The sequence below is a fragment of the Aethalodelphis obliquidens genome, unplaced genomic scaffold (genome assembly GCF_003676395.1).
Source record: "Aethalodelphis obliquidens isolate GAN/ISIS:26980383/991018 unplaced genomic scaffold, ASM367639v1 scaffold26, whole genome shotgun sequence".
In the NCBI taxonomy this organism is placed as follows: Eukaryota; Metazoa; Chordata; class Mammalia; order Artiodactyla; family Delphinidae; genus Aethalodelphis; species Aethalodelphis obliquidens.
The window spans coordinates 20,334,116-20,341,167 of record NW_020837970.1 but is presented as its reverse complement, the minus strand read 5'-3'; the positions used below and the strand labels follow the sequence as shown (position 1 = coordinate 20,341,167).

The 7,052-nt window shown below is 43.3% G+C and overlaps 1 protein-coding gene across 1 annotated transcript in view; it reads left to right on the top strand.

Moving 5' to 3' along the window:
- Positions 1-972: 972 nt before the first annotated feature.
- Positions 973-7,052, top strand: part of CYP11A1 (cytochrome P450 family 11 subfamily A member 1) — a 21,444-nt gene continuing 15,364 nt past the window's right edge. Inside the window, exon 1 of the mRNA XM_027123762.1 lies at positions 973-977. The gene's annotated coding sequence lies outside the window, so the exon portion shown is untranslated. The remainder of the gene's footprint in view (positions 978-7,052) is intronic.

Below are 7,052 nucleotides of genomic sequence, written 5' to 3'. Positions count from 1 at the left end.
CCTCCCTGGTCCTCTGGGCTCTGCCCCCAGTGACTATTCGCTCACCCACAGCCAGGGACTTCCTTCCTTCCACTGTACCTAAGGATCGAAGATTTGCACTAAAGCTTGATTGGGGTTTAACTCGTAATTAGAGAAGCAGTGTCCTCTTTGTAAAGGCCCATCATGTTTTTTTGTTTTGTTTTTCAATTTATCTATTTTATTTATTTATTTTTGGCTGTGTTGGGTCTTCACTGCTGCTGGCGGGCTTTCTCTAGTTGAGGCGAGCAGGGGCTACTCTTCGTTGCGGTGCACGGGCTTCTCATTGTGGTGGCTTCTCTTGCTGTGGAGCACAGGCTCCAGGCGCACGGGCTTCAGTAGTTGTGGTGCACAGGCTTGGTTTCTCCAGGGCATGTGGGATCTTCCCAGACCAGGGCTCGAACCTGTGTCCCATGCATTGGCAGGTGGATTCTTAACCACTGCACAACCAGGGAAGCCCTAGGCCCATTGTTTTCTTATAGGAAAAAGAATCTATTAGAAAAAGATGCATGTTTTTCTTTACATTTTAATTGTATATATTCCATAGGATGCAAATGTCACAAGTTTATGGCTCAGGTGAATTTTTACATATGTAAACACACAGATCAAGACAGAGAAATTTCCAGCAGCCCAGAAAGTTCTCCCATCCCCTCTCCTAGTTACTACCCCATGAGAGAACCACTTCTAACACCATAAATTCATTTTGCCAGTTCTTGAACTTTGTCAAAATGGAATCCAACAGTATGTACTCTTTTGTGTCTGGCTTCTTTCGCTCAACATGAAAGACTCAGGAGGTTTTAATTTTTCATGTTTGTCCTTTTCCTTAGTGTTCTACAGTGAGCAAATATGACTGTAATTCAGTTTTATTTTTAGATAGTAATATCTTTAAAAATAATAATAGCAATACCTGTTAATTACAACATTTTCAGAAAATATAGGGTTTTTTTTAATGAGCAGAAACAGTAGAACTTTAAAAATCATGAAACTATACAAAAACAGTTTATAATCATATACCTATAAATAATGGAGCTGCAACTAAGATGTATGTTGCCCCAAAGCTGCAAGGTGGCTCCGGCCTCTTCTTGGGCCCCTCATTATTATCTCTAACCCCAGGCTGTCTGCACATGCTCATGGATGTCTGCCAGCAGCTAGTGTTACCGAACCAGATTTGGGTCTGTTTGTCTGATGTGCAGCAAAGCCAATCTGCTGACACCAGGTTGTGGCGAAGGAGAGTACAGTGTTTATTGCAGGGCACCAAGCAAGGGAGTAGGAGACAAGCCTCAGATCCACTCCCACTCGGTCTTTGAGTTAAAGGTTTTTTAAAGGGGAAGAACAAAGAAGTTGGGGTTAATTACGGCCTTGTGACATTTCTGTGACATTTCTTAATCATAGGAGTCAGGATGTCTCTGGTTTACAGTCTCTGGCCAAGTGGTCCATGGCTTGGGGGTCTGTTAGCTCATCTTGTCCTGGAGAAACAACCTGAGTTTGTACATTGTTGATGATGGCTACAGCAGCAATTTTAGTACGTTAACGATGTTATTGACAACAACAATTTTAGTCATCTGACTCTGGTAGCACAGTTAGAACAGGATTGAGGTCAGAGGGGATGAGAAAGGGAATAAAGTTTTGAACAGAGAGATTAATCATAAACTCGGTAAGGGAACTCAGTTTTAGGGGGACTCAGTTTCAATGCGTCCCAGAGCAGGGGTTAGCAGGAGGCCCCAGCAGAGGACTGGCACAAATCTATACCATTTCAAGGGCCCACTGGGGCTGGCACTGAGGACAGAGACAGAGGGGTCTCCTTGTGCTTTGGGGAGCCTCTCTGACTGCAGGAAATCCAGACCAAGCCTTGGTACTATCAACTGAAAAAAATGCACAACGTCAGAGCAGCGGGTTTCAGTTTTATTAGGGGACTTACTGAGGTCTGTCAGGAGGAAAACATTTTCCTCTACCTTTCTAGTTTCTTCTGGCTGGTCTAGGAATGAAATTGACACGAGACAGATTAACAGGAGAAAATAAAACAAATTTAGTAACATGAACACAGGAGAAAAACTCAGAAGACCTGAGTAACTCGCCAAAATGGCTGCAACCTTCACCATAAACACCAGCTGGAGACAAAAGAGGACACTGGAGGTAGGGGTTTGGGACTTTGAAGGGACGTGGAGATGGGAAAGCAAATGTTTGGTAAATAAATGTTTGCTGGCCATGCAGAGACTATGGGATGCAGAGTGGTCTCTGGTCTCTAAGAATTTCCCTCACCACACTTAGCCCATATTCTTTGCCGATGTCTCTGGTGATTCCTGAAACAGGCCTTCTATCTAACTTCTTTAGGCAGTTGGGGAGAAGGTCAAAAGTTTCTTCCTGAGTCTTTTGATTGTTCTCATCTTGAAATAATCTGCATTCCAAAGAGACATTTTGGGTTGGCAAGTTTTGCTTCCCTACAGTCCTGCCTTTGAAACTTTTTAAGAATTTTCACCGTCCAGAAGCTGAGTTGGTCAATTGTTCCACTTCCTTAAACCACTCTCTTAGCCCTGACAGCAGGTCAGTAAAATTCATTTTAGGAAATGGTGATACAGGGGGATTCTCAAAGTTAGGCCTATGAGGTGCAAGCAATCGGGTATTTAATAAGAGGCATTAAGGATTGGAGCAAATTACAAACCCAGTGTCTGAGTCCTGAGAGCTGTCAGTCAAGAAGACTTCTAGACGTCAGGGTCGAAGCACCTTTTGAAGTTTGAAATGTCTCTGATGATGTTGTCAGGTATTTAGGTAAGCTTCCTGAGTGGCCCAAACAACAGAAATTAAAATTGCCTAAACATGAGCTCTTGTGATTTCTCTGAAATTTCTATCAAGTCATCTAGATTTAGTTTGCAGGGCTTCAGAAAAGTGCAGTTTTAGTTCTCAATGATTCCAAGTCAAAGTAGGAGAAAAATTGGAAAAGTTTGGAGCTTTGTAGTCAAATCTTTGAGGAAACTATAAGAATTCAGGATACAGTCCAGTTTATAGAAAAACAAAACCTCAAAGATGATAAACAGAACTAGAATCTAATATCCACAACCGTTGTGTTACAGTTTCTGCTGAAACACTGTTTTTTCCTCTCTTAAATCACCCATCATCCCAAGATATTTTTCTTGCTGACAAATTTTGTAACAGAGATAACATAAACTTATTTGACTTTTGGCAAACTTGGGTAGAATAAAAGTTTTGAGTTTTAAGTTTAATGCTGATAACATTAAGACATGCCTATTTAAATTAAACCAATAATTAAAAATTTGCTTTTATTTACTAAAGAGTAGTCCTACATCACATGAACTTGAAAAACATTTGGGTTCGTTTCTATTACACTTTTGAAATTTAGAAATATTTCATTTATACGTGCTTACTTTTAAGCCAATTAAATAAAGCTCTTTCACAAATTAATATTGGCAATACTATCAAGAGGTAGAAAAATACCACACCAATAATATACACATTGAGACCTATAGACAGACACAACCAGAGACCTCATAGCTTTCATTTAAAAATTTTAGTCATGAATCAGGCATGAACTAGAATCAGGCTGTGAACAAGATTTTGGGTAAGGGAAACTTTCCAGCAGTTTGTAATTTTTAAAAGGTCACTTTTCCTCTTTTTTCCTTTGGTTTCAAGTTCTACCTGATCAAATTAACTAAGCTCAGTCTCAGGCTATTGCGTGCTGTATTTATATTTCTGATTTTGTAAGTTTTGCAAGACAAAGTTGCTTTCAATTTCCTGAAGAACTGGGCTGCTGTCTCAATGATATCAAAAGATTGATTTGCCCACATTTTCTTTAATTTGCTTCTTTGTATCAGAGAGATTTCCAACTAAACTAGAAATCAAAGGATTTTTATGTTCTACAACTTCAGGGTTCAGTGTATCATGCCTTCAAAAGTTTGCATGAGGCATTCAACAAAGACCCTCTTTCCAAGCGCACAAGTCAACCCCAGACCAGTTCACCCTAGAGGCAAAAATCTTTCACTATTGCTCATGTTAGCACCTGAATATTAGTCCCCAGGTTTCACCTCACACTGTGTGGGTTCAGGCAACCCTGCCGGTTTCTATAGCATGTTCAGTTAACATTGCCTGAAGGTTGGATTTCTATGCCCTGTCTTAAAATACCGGGTGGGGGAAGCGTTCCCCAGTGAGACACAATGTCTATCCTCACAGTACCATCCGGCAAAAGAGATGCAACCATATTACAAAAAGCCCATTCAGATACACCAATTTCCTTATAAACTTTCATCCCGATTCTGTTAACTCTTATACCTTTAACCATAGCCTCCATTAGGACCCCATCAACAAGTCTTTATCTTACCCCTGCTACCAAATCGAATTTGGGTCCGCTTGCCCGACTCCACGGCAAAGCCAATTTACTGACATTGGGTTGTGGTGAAAGAAAGTACAGCGTTTATTGCAGGACACTAAGCAATGAGAATGGACAGCTTATGCTCAAAACACCTGAACCCCCCTGTGGCTTTCAGGGAAGGGTATTTTTTTTTTGGGGGGGGCTGCATCGGGTCTTAGTTGTGGCACATGGGATCTTCACTGCAGCGCACAGACTCTCTAATAGCGGCGCGTGAGCTCCAGAGCACGTGGGCTCTGTAGTTGTGGTGCAGGGGCTCCAGAGTGGAGGCTCTGTTCTGTAGTTTGCGGAGTGTGGGCTCAGTAGTTGTGGCACTCGGGCTTAGTTGCCCCGCGGTATGTGGGATCTTAGTTCCCCGACCAGGGGTCGAACCCACGTCCCTAGCATTGGAAGGCGGATTCTTAACCACCGGACCGCCAGGGAAGGGTTTTTAAAGGCAACTTTAGGGGTGATGGTTGCAGCTTGTGGACTTTCTTCTGATTGGCTGGTGGTGAGGTAGCAGGGTGATATTTCAGGAATCTTTATCACCAATCTTCTGGTTCCAACCAGTCTGGGCTCCACCATCCTTTACCAGGTGTGGGGTGGTCTTAATTTCTGCAGAACAACTCTAAGATATGCACCAGATTGTTATCTATAGCCCTCGAGGAGGAACCAGGACTCTGTTTTATCACTGAACTGTTGTTGAAGCTGCCATTACTTTTCTTGATGGACAACTGCTTTTCCTTTGTTTCTGCATTCCCTCACTTCTCTTATTAACTTCTTCTGCCTGCTCTTGGAAACTTGGGGAAGGTCTAGGAGACTAAAGTTTTTTCTACAAAAAAGAAGTGGGGGACACAGTGGGGTCTTGTCATGGGGAAGGCCCTACAGGGTCCTGCTCAGTTTTAATCTCCCTTTTTCTTGGATACACCTCAATCCTAAGGGAAACAGGAATGGGACAAGAAAGGGAATAAAGTTTTGGATAGAGAGGTTAATCATAAACTTGGCAGGGGAACTCGGTTTTCGGGGGACTCAGTTTCACAAGGAGTCCCAGGAACTCTTTCCTTGTATCCCCTGGCTGTTTAAAGGCTTTGGGTCCCCACTGAGGTGGGGAGCAAAGGGTCCCAGGGCCTTCTGTGGTTCTTTAACTTGATTAATTGGTCTAACTGTTGCCCTAAGCGATTGCTGGTCAGGTTTTTCAGTGTATTTTTTTTCCTTCCAGCCTCTAAAATTTTTCTAAAGTAGGGGTAAATAGAGTAGACATGTTTGGGGCCCTTTAATGTTTGAGGGGATCAATAGGGGGTCCCTTTGGCCCATCCAATGTTAGGTAATGCTGTATTAAAATCTTTGTTTTGGGCTTCCCTGGTGGCGCAGTGGTTGGGAGTCCGCCTGCCGATGCAGGGGACACGGGTTCGTGCCCCGGTCCAGGAAGATCCCACATGCCGTGGAGCGGCTGGGCCCATGAGCCATGGCCGCTGAGCCTGCGCGTCCGGAGCCTGTGCTCCGCAACGGGAGAGGCCACAACAGTGAGAGGCCCGCATACCTCACAAAAAAAAAAAAAAAATCTTTGTTTTAATCCCATCAATGTCTGTTTTATTTATCCCATTTCTTAATAACCATCTAAAGATTTCCATTCTGCTGGAAGAGTCCAGTGACTCTTCCCTTCCTGATTTCTCTTTATTCCACTACTTTCTTTTTTTAAAATAAATTTATTTATTTATTTGTTTTTATTTTTGGCTGTGTTCCGTCTTCGTTTCTGTGTGCGGGCTTTCTCTAGTTGCAGCGAGCAGGGGCTACTCTACGTTGCGGTGCACGGGCTTCTCATTGTTGTGGCTTCTCTTGTTGCAGAGCATGGGCTCTAGGCACACGGGCTTCAGTAGTTGTGGCACGTGGGCTCAGTAGTTGTGGCTCACGTGTTCTAGAGCGCAGGCTCAGTAGTTGTGGCCCATGGACTTAGTTGCTCCGCAGCATATATGTGGGATCTTCCCGGACCAGGGATCGAACCCGTGTCCCCTGCGTTGGCAGGTGGATTCTTAATCACTGTGCCACCAGGGAATCTCTCCACTATTTTCAATATTTGTTTTATTTACCTTATTTTTAAATAACCCTTTAAAAATTTCCACCTTGTTCCCTATGAGGGGAAGCTGGGATACCAAACTCTTTAAGGCTTCCCAAACTGTTTTGTTTTGTTTTTTTTTCTCATTAGGGAGTTCTTAAAATTAGTTGTTATATTTCTTGTATCCACCCTTTAGTTTATTCTTTTCATAGGTACCAATAAAATAGCTATTTATGATGAGAGCTCTCTAAAATATTTTATCAATTTAGACGTTTTTCCAATTTAAAGGATCCATCGTCTGGCCGTTGCCAAGTAGGGTCCTAATAGTGACTCAAACCAATAAGGTGTAAGAGGCATCCCTACAAGATAGTGTAAAGGATGTAGCCCTCACAAGATCCAGAAAGTTTAGTCTCAAAAATAGTCTAAGAGGGCTTCCCTGGTGGTGCAGTGGTTGAGAGTATGCCTGCCGATGCAGGGGACACGGGTTCGTGCCCCAGTCCCGGAAGATCCCACATGCTGCGGAGCGGCTGGGCCCGTGAGCCATGGCCGCTGAGCCTGCGCGTCCGGAGCCTGTGCTCCTCAACGGGAGAGGCCACAACAGTGAGAGGCCTGCGTACCGCAAAAAAA